The 25,172-nt window shown below is 38.7% G+C and overlaps 1 protein-coding gene and 1 long non-coding RNA gene across 5 annotated transcripts in view; both read right to left on the reverse strand.

Annotated features, from left to right (window-relative positions):
• SMYD3 (SET and MYND domain containing 3) overlaps positions 1-25,172 on the reverse strand; it is an 807,351-nt gene that overhangs the window by 332,221 nt on the left and 449,958 nt on the right. The gene's annotated exons all lie outside the window — the stretch shown is intronic.
• LOC130684941 (uncharacterized) lies at positions 11,781-22,770 on the reverse strand. Its single transcript, XR_008999328.1, has 2 exons — positions 21,807-22,770; positions 11,781-13,990 (listed from the first exon to the last, which is right to left on the reverse strand). It is a non-coding gene; the product is annotated as an uncharacterized LOC130684941 (long non-coding RNA).

The following is a 25,172-nucleotide window of genomic DNA, read 5'->3' on the forward strand; positions in this document are numbered from 1 at the left end:
TGGATCCAGAGGAAGTTTCTGTTGAGGGAAAACACATTTTGAGTGTTTTGTCATTTACTTTGATTTCCACAGAACAGCATCTCTGTAATACTCAGTGAAGTGTGGATAAAGGGGAGGGAGGAGACGGCCCTTACCATGAATTCTCCTCCTCACTCACCTTGCTCTCTCCCACAAACTAAATGGTTTTAGTCAACCATGGAGCTCAAAACCACAGAAATTTGAAGTTTTGAAGTGCCGGAACAGCTGTCAGATAACTGGAGCTGAATATGTTCAAAGCAATCCAAAATTAGAGAATTTCACAACGCAAGCATCTGAGGACCAAAACCTAAGAAGAGCCATATGATACAGAAGCTGACATCATTTTGTGTTACAAAATCATACCTCCTGCCGGTGGCAGTCCATGGTTTTCAGCTTTCTATTTGTGTTCCTAACAAGCCTGAAGCTATTAAAATTGTATCACATGCCTTTATTGTTTTGCATAGGTAGTATAGTAACTCAAAAGACTTAATTAAACCATCACACAGAAAGGCATGCTGTCAGATTTTCCTGGTGTCTTTGTCTTCTGCAAAAATGTGTGGCTTTATATAGGAACTGCCAAAGTAATAGTACCTCCAGTACCAGAGGTTGAAACTAGGTCTCCATCTGCTGCCATCAGCCTCTCTTCCTATCAATGCTTCACACAGGTCATCTCAGCCCTGTCACCATCCTTGGTCACCATGTTCATCTCTAAATATACTGCATTTTCTTAATTTTTTTTAAATCTCTCCATTTAATATCCTTTTCAGAATAAAATTTCTAATTGTCTTTGTATATACCTCACTGCTAAGACTTAGTACCACACTTTGTGCATAACAAATAATCAATAAATACTTGTTTATTTAATGATGAATTACTCTACTATTGTCATTATGAGAGCAGCACTCAGCTTTACTTAGTGAAAAATAATCTCTGTCTGTAGTATGTGAACCTGTAGTTGGTCTCAGTACTGTTGCTGACTGGTTATTGATTTGGGGCAAGTCCCTAACTGCTCTAGGTTTCTGTTTTCCCACCTGTTAAATGCAAAGTTGGCCCAGGTTAACTTTTAAAAAAATTCTTTACAGCAACAAAGTCTATAATTCTATGAGTTTTTAAAGAAGGCTACATCAACAGAATCAGTGTCTAAAAGCACGTAAAGGTAATTTTTTAAATGGCATAAAATTAAAAAATGCTGTGCACCAAAAAGAAGGTGAAGTTTGAGTAGAGCCTATTTTGTAGCATGTATTGATCACCTCCTAAGTGCAGTACACTACGCTGGGCAATCTAAGTGCACAAAAATGCACAAGACTATCCCTGAGGGCTTTCAGTCCAATGGGGGAGATGGATAAGTAACAACTCCCATACAAGGTAGGTGAGGTAAGTGCTGGAGGGGCAAAATAGCATAATTTACACAGGATAACAACTGGATGGAACGTCTCAAGCTAGAATATATCTCATGGTCACACACAGAGACCTGGACAGGCCTCACCCCAGTTCACCTAACACTGCAGTGAAGTGTGATCTTCTACTTAAAACAAAATCTGATCATATTTCCCTTAGTGGTGTTCTTATATGTCAGTAATTACAGAACTTGATTCTAGTTGGTAAAGATATTGATAACAGCATACTTAAAACTTTAAATACTTTCCTCAGTGCACAGGTATTTATATCTCCTATAAGTTTCATTTTGGAAATAAAGGGGAACATTTCAAACTATGTTAGGAAGAGAGGGCACCGAGTCCAATGGGGTTGGTAATGATGGCATCAGATGCATCAGAGAAAGCTACCCAGTGGACCCCGATATCTATTCCTATGGAGAAAGGCAAAGGGCAAATGTGTCGTACGTTGCTACTGGCACTGAGAAAGAAAACATCACCTGACCATGACTACAAAAGGGAAACACTCCCAGATCAGAGCGCTACCAGGACCTGAAAGGGCATCAGCAACCGGCTATGGGGCAGCTCCTCATGCACTGGAAAGGCGGAAGCTCTCTGTCCACAAGGGCAACTGAGACACACCCGAGCGTTATCAAAAATCCTGGTGTTGCGGTGTGATGGTGCTCTATTGGAAAGAGTTTGACAAAAGACAGTTGGGAAACCTTGAATCTGCAGAACAACTCTTCAGTTTCTGTTTTATTTTGTTTTTGAAGAACTCATTTCTAAACTAGTCTAATCTGTAAACTCGCTACAGCGGGGCAGAGACATGAAGAGGGGAGAAGAGGCAGCTAGGTGTATGCATATGTAGTTATTGTAATTTCTCTTATTAGAGTTAAATTTGATTAGTACTAAGTATTCATTTTTTATAATTATACAGTTGTATTACACGTGGGAAGGGCAGAAATACAAACACAAAGCAAAACCCTATTTGGTAGAATTAGTAATATTAACAGCGAAATAATTTCAAGTCTTTGTTTAAATGTCATCTTCTCAGTGAGGCTTAAATGATTTCCTATTTACAACTGCAACCTACTGCAGAATCCTACACTCCCTGTCCCTATAACAATTTTGTCCCACAGCTCTGATAAATTTCTAGCATGCTGTGTAATTTATTTATTACAGTTATTGTTGCCTCCTGTTATGAGAAAACACACGAGGGGAGGAACCTTTGCCTGTTTGGTTTACTGTATATCTCAGCATCTAGAACAGTGCATGGAACACAGTAGGGGTTAATACATATTTGTAGAAAGAATAACCAATAGCACCTACCACTCACTCAATGGTTCCTAAGTGCTAGACACATCATCACGTAGAATATCTTATTTAGTCCTTACAAAATAGGTCTGTGAGATAAATACTATTAATCTCCATTTTACAGATGAGCAAACTAGAATTTAGAGGAATTAAGAAAGTTGTTCAATCTGGTATAGCCAGTGAGCAGTGGAACCAGCATTCCAGTGAAGTCCGGGCAGTCTGCCTGGGAAGCCTATTCCCTAATCTATTCAGTGCAGCAGGTCTTAGTGGGGCTCAGACACTGTCCTTCTCCCTTCAGGGAATAAGCGAGGTCTCTGGACTAATCAACCCCAATACCAACCCCATTTTTGCTCACTGGGGCCCTCGGGGAAAATATGCAAGATGAAAATGTGGCTATATCTCTAAATACCTCAATGTTGGGATCATGAAAACTTTCACAGATAATTGTTGACTTAACACCTTTAAAACAAAGACATACTTGCACCTAAACATCCTTGAGACAAAAGGAAATGTTTTCATCAAACGCAGTAAAAACTAAATTAAGAACAGAGCAAAGCAGGGCTGATCTCAGCTTCCCAAAGTGACATTTTATATTTTCTCACTTGGCCAAACTACCTTTGAGGGATGAACCTTCTGACATTCAGCACTCTCTCCTTTCCACTCGCAGCATCTTCTGCCGCATGTTCACTATTCAAACTAGACCAAAGGGAACAATGACAGCCTGCAGCTATTACTTTGCCATTTAATCAAACCTGAATAAAGCACGCATGTGCGTAAGCAAAGGGAAAAGCCCAAGGGGGCTCGCTAGCGGTTCCATGAAGAGGCTGCCAGAGGAGGACTCATCTGCTCACATACAAGGAGCAATTTCTCCATCAGGGTTGCGGCGGTTCTGAACACATTTCTTTCCTCTCTTTTTTAAGACTGAAAATGGAGGTAACAACTGCACAGCACCTGTTAGCTGGTAAAGCAAAGACTGTAAATCCTTGCCATAGAAATAGTCATGAGCCCAAAACAGATAATAGTTCTTTAGCATGCCCTTCACTGAATTATCTCAAGTATTTTTAAAACTTAAAGTTCTGGTGAGTCAAACATACAGTTGCAGCTATGTCTACTCCTATGTAAAGGCAGAGAGAATAGGAAACTCAGAACACTAAGTGATGCCAGAATTCCAGCCTGAGTTAAAAGTGCAAAATAGGAACGTGTATTCCCAGAAAACAGGTTCTCCAGGCAGGCGACCAAGAGTCTCCAGCAGAGTGATTTAGGTGGTGCTCGGTTTTTCTAGCACCTCAGAATCCATCTCAGTTATGAATGGATGGAGTGCATCACTTCAGTAGGCTACCATTTAGGATTAAGGCTTTAATGCTTAATACAGAAACAAAATTTCACCAAAATGCTTAGGCTTGTCTGCCCTTTCATGTAGTCCTCAGACCTCTACACCTTTAGTGTTGTGAACAGAGGTAGAACTTTCTCAAATTCAGCTCCTATTCACAAGTACTATATGCATTTTATACCCCTCAAAAACTGAAAATTTTAAATTAACAAAACAGGTAACTCAAAGTGACTGCCTCCTGGAGGAAGACAAACTTATGCTAAGATGTATTGAATCTTACAGAGTAACGGCTCCTTTAAAATTCAAAACTGGTCAAAGAAAGTTATAACCTATCTTTGCTATTTTAAAAAAAGCTAGAAACGTTATTAGAAAAAAGGTGCATTTTTGTTTTCAAACATCCAATTTTTCCTTTCTTATAGCACAGAGAATTTTAATCTCTGCTTAATCACAAGAAGAAAATGTTATTTGGATTAAGAGCAGCAGATAGGTGCCACTCACTGCACTTCAGATGTTTCTGACCTTTTTGAAAAAGACCAGTTTCGCATCTCCATTTCTCCTGCCTTCACTATTACAATGGCTTGGTCGTCGGATTTCTTCCCAATAGTGCCTTGACTTCCTACTCTATCTTTCACACCGTTACCAGATTTATCTTACTAAACCATCATAACCATGTTATTCTCCTGAAAAACGTCCAAACGTCCTACCAGTGCACTCATGAAACCCCACCACCACAGCCTGCCCACCTTCCCAGTCCCCTGTGCACAGCCAAGCTCAGCACCCCTGGCCTCCAAGGCCTGGGGCCCGCCAAGTCCCTTCCATGAGTCTGGGACTTTTATCCACATGCTTTCCTCAGTCCCTCCATTTGTCTGCCACTGAAATTAAAATCAGCCTTGCCCCATGAATGAAGATGCTCCCAATACTCACCGTCACAATTACTTCTTCCTTCCCTTGCATTCCCACCTCATATGTTTTATCTCTAGAATGATGCTTATTTTACCAGGATTAGTGTTCAGGTGGATGGATGCCTGCATGCACTCTTCCCCACTACTCTCTGAGATCAAAGATCCGATCTTGTTTAACTCCTAATAACTAGAAGTACCTAACAGAGAACTATGTACATGGTGGCTGTGCAGTGAATTTTTGCTGAATGAAAGAATGAATCAATCAATCAATCAACCAATGAATCAGTGAGGAGGAGGAAAGGTAAAGATAGGGTTTCGCACACCAGCATTTATACACATCATCACCACAGACTTCTCACAATACAAGACAAAAATACCAAAATCAAGTGTGTGTGTGTGCACATGTGTGCAATGCACACTTGAACACCCAAAGTTAAAAATTCTAGACCATTTATAATTGCTCAAAAAAGGAAATACTTAGTTATAAATTTAACAAAACATGTATAGGACTTGTATGATGAAAACCACAAAATGCTGGTGAATAAATCATAGAAGATTTAAATAAATGGAGATACATATCATGTTCACTGGAAGACTCAACAGAGTAAAAATGTAAATTATCCCCAAATTAATGAACAGGTTTGGTGTAATTACCATCAAAAGCTCAGCAAGAATTTTATAGATAAACAAAAGATTATTCTAAAATTTATTTGGAAAGGGAAAAGAAATAGAATAGCTAAAACAGTTATGAAAAAGAATAAAGGGAGTACTCTCAGTCTACTCAATTTAACATATCAGATGGCTATGGTGATCAAGACTATGTGGCACTGGAATAGACACAAAGATCAGTGAAACAGAATAGAGAGCCCAGAAATAATGATGAAATCTTTGGGAACTAGAACTAGGCAAAGAGCCCTTAGACTAAACACCAAAAGCACTATCCAAAAAAAAGGAAATAATGATAAATTAGACTAATCAAAATTAAAAACTTTTACCCTGAAAAAGGCTTGCTAAGGGGATGAAAAGACAAATTATCAGATCAATAGAAACTGTTTGCAAACCGTATATCTGATAAAAGACTAGTACCAGCATAAATAAAGAATTCTCAAAACTCAACAGTTAGAACAATTCAACACTTGATTGATGCAGAAAAACTAACTCTCCCAAAGCAGGTCATTTAAATCAACTCATAAGGCATTGCTGAGGGAAAGCAGGATATCATGAACATTCCAGGAGCTCTTGGCATTACTGAAAGTGGCAAGTGGTCCAATTCCCAGGAAGCCAGGAAAGGATGAGAATGGTTTCCACAGCTTATCTCCATGCTTTATTTAAATGGAGAAGTTAGAGTTCATTTTTTTTTTAATAAAAAAGCAAAAGAAATACTTTCCAGAGACCTGAATGTTATAAAGCTTGCTATGTCATAGTAACATCTCACTGTCCCTTTGGTAGCTTTCCATTTCATTTTCTTTAGTTAAGAACTTAATACAGAAAGAAGGGCCTGGGGGCCACCTGGCATAGCTGCCTACCTCACCTGAACTGTGATTCTTGATTCATGTCATCCACATGGGCAGTGACTAATGGAGGAGGTAGGCTGGCTTTATTGGGAGAAGCAGGAGAAAATAGCCTCTTAAGGAAATTAAAACTTTCTTTCATGAACTTGTTTTCTTAAAAAAATAGCAAAGAGAAAGAGACAGCAATAAACTCAACTGCTATCAAAATAAAGCTTGAAAAATGTTTTACTATTATATAACAGCCAGAGCTAAGTTAACAATTGACACTGCTGTGGCTATTACTATTATAATTAAAATTACATTCAAACTTAAGTTTTCATTTTAAACTCCATAATTAAACCACTGCCATCTAGAGGCTAAAAGTACTTCAAAAGGAACATACTGTTTTTATGATCAACTATTTTAAAATGCATGATATTTAGACCAGAAGAACCCATTCCTTACAGAGACAAAGATAGCTCTGGGGAACTGACTAGTGAACCTACAGATAAAATAACATTTTAATCTTCCTTTACAAACCACATCTCCTGCCTAGCTTCATAAGCATGTCAGCTCACTTTATCACTTGCTGTATTACATTACAAAAAATGTTTTTATTTTCTCACCTTTCCTTCTAAAAGTGGCATATGACTGATGTATCCAGAGGAATAGCCTTTGCTTGGAAATATTTTCTCTTAGAATTTAAATTACATTAGACCATTTATGTAATATATAATCTAGATAATTTATAAACTTTATAAATGTAAATTTTAAATTATATATCCATAATTTCTATAACATAAATTACTGTTTATATGCCCATAGCAGTCCCATTAATGTTTTAGGCCCTTTGAAATTATATACATGTTTTCTTTGTATATGTATACGTGCTTTGCTCTTAAGAGTTTCTCAAAAGAATTTGTAAACCAAAAATATTTAAGAATCACTGAGTTATTCCCAAATGGCCAATATATTATTTATCTATAAGTAGTATCCCTGAAAAGAAGACAGAACCCTCTATGACTCTTAGAGGGCTTGAAAAACCACATAGCTTCCCATTTATACACTACAACACCTATATGCCATCGGAATGGGTTTACCAAATACTCTTTTTTTCCTACTTCCTCTCAATGGCTCATTTTTCACATTAAGCCAATTATGTACCCTAGAAAATGTTCAGTCAAACCACAAAGAAAATTGGACACGTGCGTACACTAGAGGGGCTGCTCTTGGTCCCTTGGTCAGTGATGAAGTAGGCAGTAAGACCTGGAATTGTAAAAGAGCTTCTCTCACTTAAAACTGTACCAATAGTTCAGTACAGGAAATTACTAATACTCTAGTATTACTCTAACATACTCATAAAGATTCAAAAAGTAAATCTTCCTTCTGCCTTGATGTGTTGAAGAGTTACCATGGCTCGGGCCCTTACCTGGACGCTTTTCCATGCAAACCATTTTAAACAGCTATGCTGCTCCTCTGTGTGCACCTCAGAGCAGGGCTGCTTGTCTTTCATCCTTTCACATCTAGTGCCAAACACAGTGCCTGCTTCCACAGGCTATTCAAATAGTTTTGGATTAATTAATATTGTATGACCTGATTAAATCCTATAATTTAAAGTTTTGAAAGCTATCCCAATTTGGACAGCTCCAAGATACTCCAAAATGACAGACAGTCATAAATAAAACAAGCATCTTAGGGACATGTGTCAAATTCTTCCATAGAACTATCACTTCCAGTAACATTCCTTGAATTGTTTCATACTAAGTCAGTGCTAACAAACATATGAGTAACTGGGCAGAGAACATAAACTTGCTTAAAATACATAGACAGTAAGAGATCCCTATATCAATATAAAGCTTCTTAATTAAAATGAATGTGACAACTGTCACCAATATAAAGATCTATAGACAAATAACAGATTTATATATATATATATATATATATGTATATGAGTAGAAACACAGTTGAAGTTCTTTTCATGTTCAAGCCAAAATTAAATTTTAAATAAGAAAGATGCATATAAGATTGTGCAAGGAGAAGGAATTGCTAGGAGTCATCCAGTTTGAACTCCAATCTAGCCATTTATCATTTAAAGTAAGTTTCTTGTCATTTTGAAAGGCCTCTACAATGATATAATGCCTTATTAGGTATAAAGCTTTCCAAAATTATTCTTTGTTCACTTATGCGAGCAGGAAAGAAAACTGAGAAAAGAGGGCTTTCAAATCTGGGAGTGCCCACTGGGACTCTCAGACCAGAGTCCCTGATACTGACTGGTTTCTCTAGCATTCATATTCTGAAATCCTCTCAAACATGTCAGGAGTTGCACACACTCCCAAATGACCATCTCAACATAGTTTCAACAGATCTCTGGTAACAACTATACAGAGAACAACTTCACTGAGTGTAAGGCTCAAGCCAGCTCTGGTGAACATGTAGATGTTCCTTGATTCATAGTTACTACCCTGCACTAGCATAAAAACTAGCTATTCAGGTGAGGGGGACATCTTCATTTTTCAGTCTGATATCTACTATCAGTTCCAAAAGCACAGGTCCCTCATGCTCCGATCTGGAAGTTAAAAGGCAGATACTTTACACACCTCCTGGAGGAGCCCAGGGACTGTCGGGAAGAATGAATCTCCTGTTGCCCCCATTCCTGCTTTGTATTTATTGGGCACTTTACAGAGAGGAAATACTGGCTCATCAATGGCAAAGAACAGTGACAGAAAAGAGGTGGGGTGTAAGCAGGGCCTCAAGAATACCAGGGGTGAAGGCAGAGGTTGGGAAGAGGGCTGGGATGAAGAATAGCACAAGCTCTTTAGACTGGGCAAAATGGACACACCCTCCAGTGGGCAATGTCAGGATAAGGAATAGTTTATCTAATAAATAAGTGAATGAATGAATGGAACCAATGAATTGTAAGTGAATGAGTAAGCCTATAAAGGAAGGAGGTTGCTGAATGGTAGGCTGAAATTAAGATGCAAATAGCCCTAAATGCCAAGCAATGAGTTCAAATCCATTCTAAAAAGCGTCATGAGAAGGGCATACTTTAGAGCTATGCAGTGCACAGCCTGGCCATCTGTACTCACAGATGTGCCCAAAAGCAGTGCAAGTTTACTGCAAGTTTTTATCATTACGAAATGAGTGACTGAGGAAGCAGTAGGTAAAATGTAAGAAAGGAAGCCTTACACTGGGAACGTGAACTACAATCTAGGTCACCATTTTGACTACACAAGACCAAATGTGACATGCACATGATAACTAGAATTCTGGAATTAATGATTATTTTAAAAATGGAGATTATAATTTATATTCCAAAACAGCCAAGCTTTTTTACATTGTATGATTCAGTGGGCTTTACTATATTTACTAAGTTATCCAACCATTACCCTATCTAACCCCAGAACTTATCATCATCCCAAAAGAAGCCCTGTATCTACTAGCATCACTCCCCATTTCCCCTACCTCCAGGCTATGGAATTGACATGCTTTAATCTTAATATAGATTTCTCTTTTTTTGTATCTCCTCAAAGTGCATATATGGAGAGATTTTACACACTAGCAGAGTCTCAGTAAAAGATAAATGATTATTTATTTTAAAATTCCTGCCAAACTCAGGAAGTATTAAAGAAGACAATTTTTTTTTCTACCTGCCTGATGTGGCATTCTTACTTTCACTTGGTCCATAGCAATTTTCAAGGTTCATTACATTTTCTAACATATCGTTTGGTTTCCCAATTGTAAAAGCTTAAGATTTTTTCTCCCCTTTGAATATCATAACCTAAATATAGAGGCCAGATCAAAAGACGGTTCAAGTGGATGGTGCAAACTAATCACCCACTTGAGCAACCGCAGCCTTAGATCATAATTGATTTTTCCTTCAAGCCACAGAGTGAAATGGAGGTTCTGTCTCAGAATGTACAGGTATTTCTACAAGTCCATAGATGGAATTAGTGGGTTATAAGGTTAGTTGATTTTTTTTTCCATTTTTAAGGTGAACTACGAATGCACCTCCTAAATTTCGTATATAATTCTACTACTGGGTTTTGGGATTATTCTTTGGTATTGGGCAGCCCATGTTAAACTAAGCTATCTCCAAATTTCTCTCAAAGATCATTATTACCCTGAATTTTAGGAGAAATCTCATTCAGCTTTACACATATGCCTCCCCATCCCTACAAACATACACGTTCTTTTTCTCTATATATTCTCTTAAAAACGCACAATACCTTTATTTTAAAGAGAGATTTCTCAAGTTAATGAAATCAGGCTGAACAAAAATGATACGTAAGTCTAACTTATTTTCCCCATTCTATGAATATGGCCCAAAAGACTAAATTTACAAAGTAGACAGATGTTGGACACTGTTCTCATCTATCCATCCCTACTTTGCCCCCAAAAGCTGCACTCTAAGGACCAATACATATTCACACACCACTTATAAAAGATATTAGTATTTTTTAAAGTTTCAATGATATTCAGCTTCTGGGATGAAAAAAATAAAACCCAAACTAAAAAATATTAAGAATATATTTTGGTCAGTTCATCTTTCCATCAATTACCTAATTTTGGGAAATCTGTTTTCTTTTTAAACATTTAAATACTTATTTCCTATAGCACCTAAACTTCTTTGAACCCCTCTCTATAGACAAGTATGGGTGGAAAATCTTTCCTATAGTTTTCAGGTCCATCCATTTTGCTCGGCACCATCTGGTCCCCTTTAAATGTCTTTCCAGCCATTGTGGACTTTGTAAGACTGTAGGGTGGCTGAGATATCAGAGACCCAGGCAAGGTGGCTTTCACAGGCACTGCGGCCACGAAGCCCCCAGCCTGGGCCATTCAGGGGATGAGGTTTTATCTTCTTGCTTCACAATGCCTGGGTACCCAGAGGGGGTCTCCATCAATAATTCATGAGCAGCAAAAGCAACATAGTCTAATCAGGGAGGAGTAAGGGCAAGACTCACAGCAGGTTCAAGAAGACTGATTGGGTATTATATTAATACCTGACTTAACTTCTTGGGAAAATTTAATTTTTCATAGACCAAAGACCTAAAATTAACCTTTTAACCTTATGTTTATAAAGGATCTTTCCCAAGGGAACAAGAAGTTTTTAAAAAGCACTTTTAATGAAAGCAGGAGACTAAAATGAATATTTCAATACCTAGGAGATTTGCTCAGATCACAAAGAACACCAGAAATAGAACTTACTTCACTTCACACTTAGCTAAAACATCCTTAATTAGATTATTTTTGCATCTTTAGTGATTATTTTCAAAAATGTCCTATAGGTGCTTTAAATCACACTCTCATTTTTCAAATGCCAACTCCCTACACTCAAGAAAAGGAACTGAGAGTACTCTGTTTCTAGTAATTCCCTTGACAACGAATAGTAGAACAACCAAGCCGTATCCCATAGCATTAGAATCACTGAATTTGAGATGTATACTTTTAAGCAGAAATGATGAATTCTGATTTTTTAAGCAAAAATGATGAACAATGATTACCCATCTTTAAACTCAAACTCGTTGTTATGTGCCGTGTTCCAGAGAAAATCTGAAACAGTTAACAATGGTAGCTTATAGAAGACCTCAAGGATAGGTTTAGTTCCTCAACTTTGTTGATTCTGGTGTTCAAAAGATGTTGAATTTCAGCACACCCTGAGGGGAGCAGCAGCCAAGAATCTTGCTGGTAAGTAGAGTGGCTGATCTAGGCTTTTTTTTGGACCATCCTCACAAAGGTATGGGAGAAGTACCTGTGTTCATTACTCAGTGAAGTAGCTCTCCCTTTTGCTATGCTCTGATAGCTTTTTCATTACTTATTGGTCGATTAGAAAACAAATAAGACATAAGAATGGATAAATCATTCTTTAATCATATAAGAATAGTACCTAAAGCCAAGATCTCTTTTAAAGGGGAAAAATGAAGTGAAGAAAGCACATATATCCCGAAGGAGAGACAGCCAATGAGGTAGGCATCTGGTCCTTCCTGAAGTGCTTGGTAAAACAGGGATGAGGCTGTGCCCTGGAGACCAGGGGCCTTGGTTTCAAATCCACCGCCACTGCTTTTGATATGTGTCATCTTGGGCAAGAAACTTTTCTCTAAGCCCCAGTTTCCTCATCTGGAAAATATTAATGCTACTCATCTCGTATAATTCTGTGAGACTAAGAAATAGAGCCCATGAAAAAGACATAACATTTTCTAGAAAACAACATGGCTGAATCAATGTTAGCTGGTTTTTTCCCATATTCTTTCATTGGTATTGTTCCCAGTTGTTATCATACTAGTACAAATAATTGTACCACCAGCAATTGTACAACAGAGGGCTGAGCAGTGCTCACGGTGATGCCTCGTGACACCATCGGCTTCAGTGACCCAAGTGCTCCACAGTGGATTGTTTTCCTGTTAACTAAAGCATAGTTTTTTAAGCATCAGGTTTTTTTTTATACCAACCACTTGGAAGAAAATGCTTCCTAAGTACCTATCATAGTGCCCGGCTTAACAGGGTGGTGAGGACCTTCCTTGGTGAACCAGGACCACATTCAAGACCAATAGTGACTGTCTCATGTAACTTGTGACAGAGCAGAGGGGCTGCCAGGAGTACCTATGTGGGGACGCTTCCAGTGGCCTAGCCATTCAACTGCTAGGCTGTTCTTGAAGCTAGTGACTCTGGGGAAAATGAAATCTTGGAAAGGCTCAGAGGAAACAAGATCTCCCAGGGTCACACGTAACTAACACACAAGGAGTCAGCGACTTGAATGTCAAAGGGTCTGGCCTGGGAGCCAGTGCTCCACACAGGACTCCATACTGTGCTCTGCTGTCACTGTGTTCAAACCAGAGCACTAGAAACTCTCCAAAGGAGACATTGGGATTTGAATTCCATTTGACAAAAGGTTGGACAAGGTCACAGGCCACAGCTACCAACAAGCCTAACACTAAAATGAAGATAATTACTTCTCCAGTCTTGTCTAGTTCATGCTGATAGTCAGATTTGAACTTCTTAAACACACCTTTATAGGAGAGGCCTCCTGGAGGCTTGCAGCAGGTTAGAGAGAAGGTGGTCAGGTGGGACATATCTGTAACCACTTGTTGTCATTTTACTGTCCTAAATTCTCTTTCATAGTTGTAGCAGGTAATGACAGCAACAACAGCTTATGTTTCTTAAACATGTAGCGTGTTCTAAAAACTGAGGTAAGTCCTAAACAACCACAGCTCTCCTGAACATACTCAGAATTCACAAAGTGAATGATCAGCATGCAATGTAAATGTATGCTTTTTAATTTTTCATTTAAATTTATTAATTGATCCAGAATTCACAAACCAAAGTAAAAAAAAACTCAAAATACACATTTATCTTCTGGATTCAAAAACCAAGAATACGATACTAGTTTCTGCTAAAATCCTGTTTACTGAGTGCAGCATTCAGTGGAGGCAGAGTTTACACAGAAGCAATGAGGACTTACTTGGAACAACGTTAAGTTTCTTATAAAGAAGAAAAGTTCTGCTTAGGTCTACTCTTTCTGTCTTTCAGAGTTTTCCTTTTTCTTTCTTCTCTCATTTAAGAATTCATCTTTGGGGTGGAGCCAAGAAGGCGGCATGAGCAGAGCAGCAGCAATCTCCTCCCAAAACCACATATATTTTTGAAAATAAAACACAAAAAACTCTTCCTAAAAGAGAGACCAGAAGACACAGGACAACATCCAGATCACATCCACACCGGCGAGAACCCAGCGCCTCACGAAGGAGGTAGGATACAAGCTCCGGCCTGGTGGGACCCAAGCGCCCCACAACCCAGCTCTGGGCAGGAGGAGAGGAGTCAGTGTGGGGAGGGAGAGGGAGCCCAGGACTGCTAAATAGCCAGTCCTAGCCATCCGGACCAGAGCGCAGACACAGTGCATGTGTGGGGTCCTGGATACTAGGGAAACAGGACAGTAAGACCTGTGAGCGGGTCTCCACAGCCAGTGCTCTGGGGACAAAGAAAAGTGAGGGCTTTTTGGAAGTCTTAAAGGGACAGGGACCTGACTACCGGATGGAGCATCCTGGGACACTTAGTCCAGCAGCAGGAAATCTGGGGAATTCTGGGCACTCAAACTGCCTGGGCAGCAGGGAGCAAGGGGGCCCCTCATGGAGATAAATAGCCTCCCGGCCATTCCCCCTCCAACATGGCTCCACCATACCAGAGCAGCAGCCTGAGGCAGTCCACACACGCCCATAGCAACAGTAGAGATAAACTCCATAGTGGCTGGGCAAGAATCAGAAGCCCCGTCTGGCACAGCTGCCCAGCACAAGCCACTAGACGTCTCTGTTCTCCCAAGAGAGGAAGGCCACAAACCAACAAGAAGGGAAGTTCTTCCAGCCGTCACTCGTGTCAGCTCTGCAAACTATCTCTATTGCCATGAAAAGGCAGAATTTCAGGCAGACCAAGATAATAGAGACAACACCTGAGAAGGAGACAGACCTAACCAGTCTTCCCGAAAAAGAATTCAAAACAAAAATCACAAACATGCTGACAGAGATGCAGAGAAATATACAAGAGCTAAGGGATAAAGTCCAAAGGGAGATTACAGATGTCCAGAGAGAGATTACAGATGTCCGGAAGGAGATTACAGAACTGAAACAAACTCTGGAAGGATTTATAAGCAGAATGGATATGATGTAAGAGGCCATTGATGGAATAGAAACCAGAGAACAGGAACGCATAGAAGTTGACACAGAGAGAGATAAAAGGTTCTCCAGGAATGAAATAATATTAAGAGAACTGTGTGACCAATCCAAAAGGAACAATATCTGTATTATACAGGTACCAGAAGAAGAAGAGAGAGAAAAAGGGATAGAACTGTCTTTGAAGAAATAATTGCTGAAAACTAACCCAAACTGGGGGAGGAAATAATCAAACAGACGATGTAAATACACAGAACTCCCAACAGAAAGGACTCAAGGAGGACAACACCAAGAAACATAATAATTAAAATGGCAAAGATCAAGGAGAAGGAAACAGTTTTAAAGGCAGCTAGAGAGAAAAAGGTCACCTATTAAGGAAACCCATCAGGCTATCATCAGACTTTGCAACAGAAACTTTACAGGCCAGAAGAGAATGGCATGATATATTTAATGCAATGAAACAAAAGGGCCTTGATCCAAGGATACTGTATCCAGCACAATTATCATTTAAATATGAAGGAGGGATTAAACAATTCCCAGACAAGCAAAAGTTGAGGGAATTTGCCTCCCACAAACCACCTCTACAGGGTATTTTAGAGGGATTGTTCTAGACGGGAGCACTCCGAAAACTAAACAGATGTCACCAGAGAAAATAAAATCACAGCAAAGAAACCAGACCAACCAAATACTAACTAAAGGCAAAAAATAAAATCAACGACCCACTGAAAGCAGTTAAACGAAACACGAAAGAGCACAGAATAAAACAACCAACATATAAAGAATGAAGGAAGAGGAATAAGAAGGGAGAGAAGAAAACAATCTCCAGACAGTGTATATAACAGCTCAATGAGCGAGATAAGTAAGGTAGTAAGATAGTAAAGAAGCTAACCTTGAACTTTTGGTAACCATGAATCTAAAGCCTGCAATGGCAATAAGTACATGTCTTCCAGTCGTCACGCTAAATGTAAATGGACTGAATGCACCAATCAAAAGACACGGAGTAACAGAGTGGATAAAAAAGCAAGACCCATCTATATGCTACTTACAAGAAACTAACCTCAAACCCAAAGACATGCACAGACTAAAAATCAAGGAATGGAAAAACATATTTCATGCAAACAACAGAGAGAAGAAAGCAGGGGATGCAGTACTAGTATCAGACAAAATAGACTTCAAAACAAAGAAAGTAACAAGAGATAAAGAAGGACACTACATAATGATAAAGGGCTCAGTCCAACAAGAGGATATAACCATTCTAATTATATGCACCCAACACAGGAGCACCAGCATATGTGAAACAAATACTAACAGAACTAAAGGGGGAAATAGAATGCAATGCATTCATTTTAGGAGACTTCAACACGCCACTCACCCCAAAGGATAGATCCACTGGACAGAAAATAAGTAAGGACATGGAGGTACTGAACAACACACTAGAACAGATGGACCTAATAGACATCTATAGAACTCTACATCCAAAAGCGACAGGATAGACATTCTTCTCAAGTGCGCATGGAACATTCTCCAGAATAGACCACATACTGGCTCACTAAAAGAGCCTCAGTAAATTCCAGAAGATTGAAATTCTACCAACCAACTTTTCAGACCACAAAGGCATAAAACTAGAAATAAATTCTACAAAGAAAACAAAAAGGCTCACAAACACATGGAGGCTTAACAACATGCTCCTAAATAATCAATGGATCAATGAACAAATTAAAATAGAGATCAAGGAATATATGGAAACAAATGATGACAACAACAACACAAAGCTCAAACTTCTCTGGGACGCAGCGAAAGCAGTCTTAAGAGGAAAGTATATTGCGATCCAGGCACACTTAAAGAAGGAAGAACAATCCCAAATGAATAGTCTAACATCACAATTATCGAAACTGGAAAAAGAAGAACAAATGAGGCCTAAAGTCAGCAGAAGGAGGGACATAATAAAGATCAGAGGAGAAATAAAAAAAATTGAGAAGAATAAAACAATAGAAAAAATCAATGAAACCAAGAGCTAGTTCCTGAGAAAATAAACAAAATAGATAAGCCTATAGCCAAACTTATTAAGAGAAAAAGAGAATCAAAACACATCAACAGAATCAGAAATGAGAATGGAAAAATCACGACAGACTCCACAGAAATACAAAGAATTATTAAAGACTACTATGAAAACCTATATGCTAACAAGCTGGAAAACCTAGAAGAAATGGACAACTTCCTAGAAAAATGCAACCTTCCAAGACTGACCAAGGAAGAAACACAAAAGTTAAACAAACCAATTAAGAGCAAAGAAATTGAAAGAGTAATCAAAAAACTACCCAAGAACAAAACCCGTGGGCCAGAAAGATTTACCTCAGAATTTTAGCAAACATACAGAGAAGACATAATACCCATTCTCCTTAAACTTTTCCAAAAAATAGAAGAGGAGGGAATACTCCCAAACTCACTCTATGAAGCCAACATCACCCTAATACCAAAACCAGGCAAAGACCCCACCAAAAAAGAAAATTACAGACCAATATCCCTGACAAATGTAGATGCAAAAATACTCAATAAAACATTATCAAACCGAATTCAAAAATATATCAAAAGGATCATGAACCATGACCAAGTGGGATTCATCCCAGGGACGCAAGGATGGTACAACATTCGAAAATCCATCAACATCATCCACCACATCAACAAAAAGAAAGACAAAAACCACATGATCATCTCCATAGATGCTGAAAAAGCATTTGACAAAATTCAACATCCATTCACGATAAAAACTCTCAGCAAAATGGGTTTAGAGGGCAAGCACCTCAACATAATAAAGGCCATATATGATAAACCCACAGCCAACATCATACTGAACAGCGAGAAGCTGAAAGCTTTTCCTCTGAGATCGGGAACTAGACAGGGATGCCCACTCTCTCTCCACTGTTATTTAACATAGTACTGGAGGTCCTAGCCACGGCAATTAGTCAAAACAAAGAAATACAAGGAATCCAGATCGGTAAAGAAGAAGTCAAACTGTCACTATTTGCAGATGACATGATTTGTACATAAAAAACCCTCAAGACTCCACTCCAAAACTACTAGAACTGATATGAGAACACAGCAAAGTTTCAGGATACAAAATTAACACACAGAAATCTGTGGTTTTCCTATACACTAACAATGAACCAATAGAAAGAGAAATCAGGAAAACAACTCCATTCACAATTGCACAAAAGAGAATAAAATACCTAGGAATAAACCTAACCAAAGAAGTGAAAGACCTATACCCTAAAAACTACAAGACACTCTTAAGAGAAATTAAAGGGGACCCCAAGTAGCCAAAGCAATCCTGAGAAAGAAGAATAAAGTAGGGGGGATCTCACTCCCCAACTTCAAGCTCTACTACAAAGCCATAGTAATCAAGACAATTTGGTACTGGCACAAGAATAGAGCCACAGACCAGTGGAACAGACTAGAGACTCCAGACATTATCCCAAACACATATGGTCAATTAATATTTGATAAAGGAGCCATGGACATACAATGGGGAAATGACAGTCTCTTCATCAGATGGTGCTGGCAAAACTGGACAGCTACATGTAAGAGAATGAAACTGGACCATTGTCTAACCCCATACACAAAAGTAAATTCGAAATGGATGAAAGACCTGAATGTAAGTCATGAAACCATAAAACTCTTAGAAAAAAACATAGGCAAAAATCTCTTGGACATAAACATGAGTGACCTCTTCTTGAACATATCTCCCCGGGCATGGAAAACAAAAGCAAAAATGAAAAAGTGGGACTATATCAAGCTGAAAAGCTTCTCTACAGCAAAAAACACCATCAATAGAACAAAAAGGTATACCCTACAGTATAGGAGAATATATTTCTAAATGACAGATCCGACAAAGGCTAGACATCCAAAATATATAAAGAGGTCACCCACCTCAACAAACAAAAAACAAATAATCCAATTAAAAAATGGGCAGAGGACCTCAACAGACAGTTCTCCAAAAAGAAATCAGATGGCCAACAGACACATGAAAAGATGCTCCACATCGCTAATTATCAGAGAAATGCAAATTAAAACTACAATGAGGTATCACCTCACACCAGTAAGGATGGCTGCCATCCAAAAGACAAACAACAACAAATGTTGGCGAGGCTGTGGAGAAAGGGGAACCCTCCTACACTGCTGGTGGGAATGTAAATTAGTTCAACCATTCTGGACAGCAGTATGGAGGTTCCTCAAAATGCTCAAAATAGACTTACCATTTGACCCAGGAATTCCACTCCTAGGAATTTACCTTAAGAGTGCAGCACTCCAGTTTGAAAAAGACAGATGCACCCTATGTTTATCACAGCACTATTTACAGTAGCCAAGAATTGGGAGCAACCTAAGTGTCCATCAGTAGATGAATGGATAAAGAAGATGTGGTACATATACACAATGGAATACTATTCAGCCATAAGAAGAAAACAAATCCTACCATTTGCAACAACATGGATGGAGCTAGAGGGTATTATGCTCAGTGAAATAAGCCAAGTGGAGAAAGACAAATACCAAATGATTTCACTCATCTGTGGAGTATAAGAACAAAGGAAAAACTGAAGGAACAAAACAGCAGCAGAATCACAGATCCCAAGAATGGTCTAATAGGTACCAAAGGGAAAGGGACTGGGGAGGATGGGTGGGTAGGGAGGGATAAGGGGGGGGAAGAAGAAAGGGGGTATTATGATTAGCATTCATAATGTGGGGGGTGGGAGAAAGGGGAGGGCTGTGCAACACAGAGAAGACAAGTAGTGATTCTACAACATTTTGCTATGCTGATGGACAGTGACTGTAATGGGGTTTGTGGGGGGACTTGGTATAGGGCAGGGCCTAGTAAACATAATAATCTTCATGTAGTTGTAGATTAATGATAACAAAAAAAAAGAGAAAGAAAAGGGGGATTACTCCCTGATAGGATAAAACTAACTGCAAATCAACGATTAATGCATGCTTTCCATATCCTTAATTTTGATCTTTTAAAGGGTGTCAGATGATCAGCTATGGAAGTACATTTTTCTGATAATATTCCTTTCTCTTAAAAAAAAAGCAGTTCCTGTGTGGTGACCTCCAATAATTTCTTTACAATGGTATAAAGGTCATATCAAAGTGTGAGCAAAGGGTTTCTTTGTGTTTATACAGAGGATCAAAGCCTAATTTGGCTATCCAGAAAACGAATTAAGATACGATGTGAAGAAGAACTTCCAACATCAACATCCTCTGAAAGAGTCATTCCAGAAGTTGATCATCAAAATACTTCAACAAAGATCCTGGTGCTGTTGCAGTTGTAGCTGCATTCATCCCACCAGTTCCTGGACTTGCCATTGGAATGAAGAAGGAGCTATCTAAGCTGGCCTGTGCATACAGTAAAACAAATTTGACTGGATCTATACTGTTGGAACTCAACCAAGAATTTGGAGAAGTGCAAGTTGCAGCGCTCCAAAATCGTGCGACTATAGACTATCTACTGTTAAAAGAACATATGGGATGTGAACAGTTCCCAGGAATGTGTTGTTTTAATTTGTCTGATATTTCTCAAACTATTCAAATTCAGTTAGACAATACCCATCATATCTTGATAAGTTTTCACAAATGCCTAGGGTACCTAACTGGTTTTCTTGGTTTCACTGGATATGGCTGGTAATTGTAGGTCTGCTTTTGTTATGTAGCTTATTCCAATTATGTTAATGTGTTTACGCAATTTAATTAGTAGTTTAAAACCTATACTATAAATTCTTCCTTCCTAATTACACCCCTTTAGTAGAATTCGTGCCTCATATCAAAAATTACTGAGTATCATAATTCTTCCAAGTGGTAAAGATACCTCAAGACAAATGCTGGGCATAGAAGCCACAGGGCATAAATCTGCAAAGAAGTAAAAGGCTAACCTTTTCAAACAATATTTCTTCTCTCTCACTTACCAACTTTACATTTCCCTGTATGGCCCTGGAAGATGACTGGTTAGCCAGAGATGGGTAAGATTCCTAAAGGGAGGAACAACCTAAGACAGGCACAGTTGCAGGGGGGCCATCAGGTGAGAAATTGGGGATCAACAGAGGTGAGGCTTAGAACCTCACCCCACCTGTTTTGAGAGAAATCTTCTGCATCCGTGGATGTTTTGTTGCCCTTGTCTAGCTTGGATTAATACTTAGTCTATAGGCACAGACCTGATCATCTACATTTGCCCTCTTACAGCACTAAATTATGTTTTCTACCTTTATCTTGCATCTACCTACCACTTCATCACTTTATTAAAATAATAATAATAATAAGGGAGAAATGTGGGATTCACATATAAATCAAGTATAAAAATTGAAAGAATAATCATATCTGACTTGATTGTTTATAGTTCATGATGCATGATCAAAACTGAAAGTTTCTGTGATATGACTGCCCTTGCACTGTTCACCATGTAATAACTTATTCACTATGTAAGAACTTGTTCACCATGTAAGAACTTGTTGGTTATGCTTCAGAAGATTGGAGACTGTTGAGAATTAGGCTTGGGGTTGATTAATGATTGTGCATTGAGTCCCCTATACAGAATTTTATTGTTGTTAACAACCATTTGATCAATAAATGAGAGATGCCCTCTAAATAAATATAAATAAATAAATAAATAAAAAGCAACAGCTTTGAAACAATATAGCATTCACAAGTCAAAAAACAAACAAACAAAAAAAAAAAGTATTCACCTTTATGCCAAGATATAGAAGCAACCTAATATCTGTTGAAAGATGAATGGACAAGGAAGATGTGGTATATCTACAGAATGGAATATTACTTAGCCATAAAAAAGAATGAAATCTTGTCATTTGTGATAACATGGACCAGCCTTGTTAACATTATGCTAAGTGAATAAGTCAGAGAAAGACAAATACCATATGACTGCATACATGTGGAGTCCAAAAAATAAAAACAAAGAAAACAAAAGAGACTCATAAACACAAAGAACCAACTGGTGTTTGCCATAGTGTGGGATGAAATAGATGAAGGAGATAAGGATGGACAGACTTCCAATTATAAAATAAGTAAGTCAGGGGGATAAAAATCACAGCATAGTAAATTAAAATATATAATAATTCATCCACCTGTAAAGCAAAAAAGGAATGCTTGAGTGCAGGTAGTTACAAATAACCAGGCATCACCACCCTTTAAGTGTAACCACATCCTTTTTCTTCTTTCCCTTAGCACCAAAAGGATGAATCACTCTTTCTCAACACTAAAACCAAACCTGCTCAACCTTCTGTCATGCCCTCACGCCTAGGCTTTAGTGAGCAATCACAAAACCTGCTCTCAGTAGTGACTCTTCATAAGGATTTGCTCTTTCTGAACATCTAAAAGCACAAACCAGCCAGAGCATCAGGAAGGACGTTGAAAGACCAAGGGAGAGGGGCTTAATGATCTTAGCTCTCATCTTTGGTAGCTTTTCTTCATGGAGATAAACACAAGAACAGGAAGTTCTGTGCAAGTTACACTGGTTGTGCAAGTAGCTTCTCTTAATCAGACCAGACCCAAGGAATCATATGATGGGAAATAATTGCCACCACAAAGTAAAACAAAATATTGCTAATGTGTGTTAACAGGCAAAAAAGTAAGCCTAGGTTACAGTATATTTTTTAAAGGAAACATGCACACACACACACACACACACACACACACACACACACACACACACACACACACATACACACACACCCTTCAGACTCACAGTGCAGAGACTTGGGATCTGCTTAAAGCATAGGGACTATTTGTAAGTCACATATTACTGCATGAAATGCATCACCACAAAGGCTTAATATAAGTGGATTTCTTAGAATGTTTGAACAGTCTCCTTGCAATCTTGGTTCATAATGGCATTCCAAATAAGATCCCTTTACAATACATTTTGAAAAAAAAATGTCAAAGCAGCCCTATGTGAATGTTCATAAATGTCACATTAGTAAATTCTCAAGATGTTGCTTGGTTATGACTGGGAACCCCCAAGACCTTCCGCAACCACCACCCATCTCAGAGTTGCCCTGGATCCTTATCTGGTAAGAAAGACAACATCACTTATCTGCACGTCTGGAGGAACACCCAGCTACATAACCCCACAGCAGGGCACTGGATCAAGATACTGAAATTTTGATTTAATGCAGAAAAAGTTACTTTTCCAAGGCTTTTACCCTTTCCAGCCAGGCATTTCTTGCTCACAGAGTAGTGGCACCATTAACTCACTGCCTCTAGAAGCTCCTATAAAGTTTTTTAACTTTAGCTGGAAGAAAAGCTGGAGATTTTCTTGGAAGCTAATGCACTGCAGCGTGCAAGGCGCTCCTTGCCTGGACAGACAGCCTCCCTGCAGAGCTGACAAGCGGTGACGGATACACCAGCCAGAGTATTACTGAGGATTTAGAGGCTGCTGTGCCTGAACGTGACACTCTTCTGTGCAATCCTGTGGACACAGGGTTCCCCTTCAGATGCAGCAAAACTCAGGGAGAACCAGTCTTACGATTCTAACCTAGCCCCTTTGCAATGCAATTTCTTCTCTGGGCAACACAGAAGAAGCAGTGCGATTTTGGTATTTGAAGCTCATTTGTATGTTTGCAAGACTGTCAGTTTGATTGACCCATCATTACTAAACTACAGTTTTTAATGAAACTCCATTTCACTATAACATCTAAAATACTGTTGCTGAAATTGATTAATTACACCCTAGAAGAAAGTAATAACAGACCTTCCTATTTCAAATACAAAATGGGAAGCTGCTGTTTTAGTCTTCTAATTATATAAGAAATGGACAAAGTAATACACCTTCCCTAACAGCAAATTTGAAGAATCTGCTTTTATCTTTTTCTTTCTTTTCCCTCGTCAGCTGTTCTTAATGACAGTGCATATCATAATTTGATTAGCTGACAGTGGCTGGCAATCTATCCCCTGCTTTTTAATTGGAACCATTTCACAGAATAATCTATAAAGGCAGATTTTGCATAACTAATAACCTTCATAAATAAGACCTTTGGAAATGTCATAGAAATATGTAAAACCATCAGACATAGGCACTATGTTCCCACTTCACTTGAAGACTGGGGACATAGGACTTCCCTTGTAGTGTATGTGCACAGCTAATCCTGGAAGCATGACACAGGTGCCCGGGTAGCACAGAACTGCCAAAAAGTCAGTGGCCCCCACCTCACATGGGCCTCACTTAATGATGTGGAGGGACTCAGAGATGAGGCTCCATGAGGACCATGAGGAGCGTTTCAGCTGACTGAGTCTGTCACTGACTGTCAAATCTGATTAGAGTAGTAACTACTTCTTTAAAAAAAAAAAAAAGAGGGGAAATGTGATTGTCACCAAATATTATTTCATGGCCTTAAGATAAAATGTATAGTTAATCTGCTTGAAAATAGTTTGGAGTCAGTCTCTAGAAAATAATTATTATTCTGGGAACTGGAGGTAGGAGAGTATGGGTACATGGTATGTATGTGGGTGTGTGACTCCATTGCATTTTCTTTTAGGAAGCAAAGGCTGTGGAACTGAAAAATTACAAAATAATGTTTAGGTATGCTCACTCATTTTATAAATGTCAAGCTCCTTGGAAGTAGGTTTTTAAAATAGAAATATCAATAACATAATTATTCTCAATTCATAACATTTTCATCCACACACAACTTTGTAGGAACTGGACCAAGTTTTTGTGGAGTTACCCTAGGCAGCAGGTTTCTTGTGCTTATAAGATTCCAGTATCACAGTGGTTTCATTGAGGAAGTATCCCTCACAGTCAGACCTCCTGGTCTCTAGTCATGGTCCTGATTTATTAGGTTTGAGTAGTGGAAAGAACACAGGCTTGGGATCATATCTGAGATTCAATCTGAGCTCTGCCACTATAGCTACAGCCTGACCTTGATCAAGGTCACTAATTTCTCTGAGCTTCAGGTTCTTTTCTGTAAAATGAAGGCATAATGCAAACACCTAACTCACAAGGTTATTGTGAAAATTAGTTATAAAGTATGTTAAGTGCTTAGCAGTGAGTAGCTGCTCAATAAATAGCAACTGTTAATCTCACAAGGATATATACT

This window comes from Manis pentadactyla, chromosome 9, assembly GCF_030020395.1.
Source record: "Manis pentadactyla isolate mManPen7 chromosome 9, mManPen7.hap1, whole genome shotgun sequence".
In the NCBI taxonomy this organism is placed as follows: Eukaryota; Metazoa; Chordata; class Mammalia; order Pholidota; family Manidae; genus Manis; species Manis pentadactyla.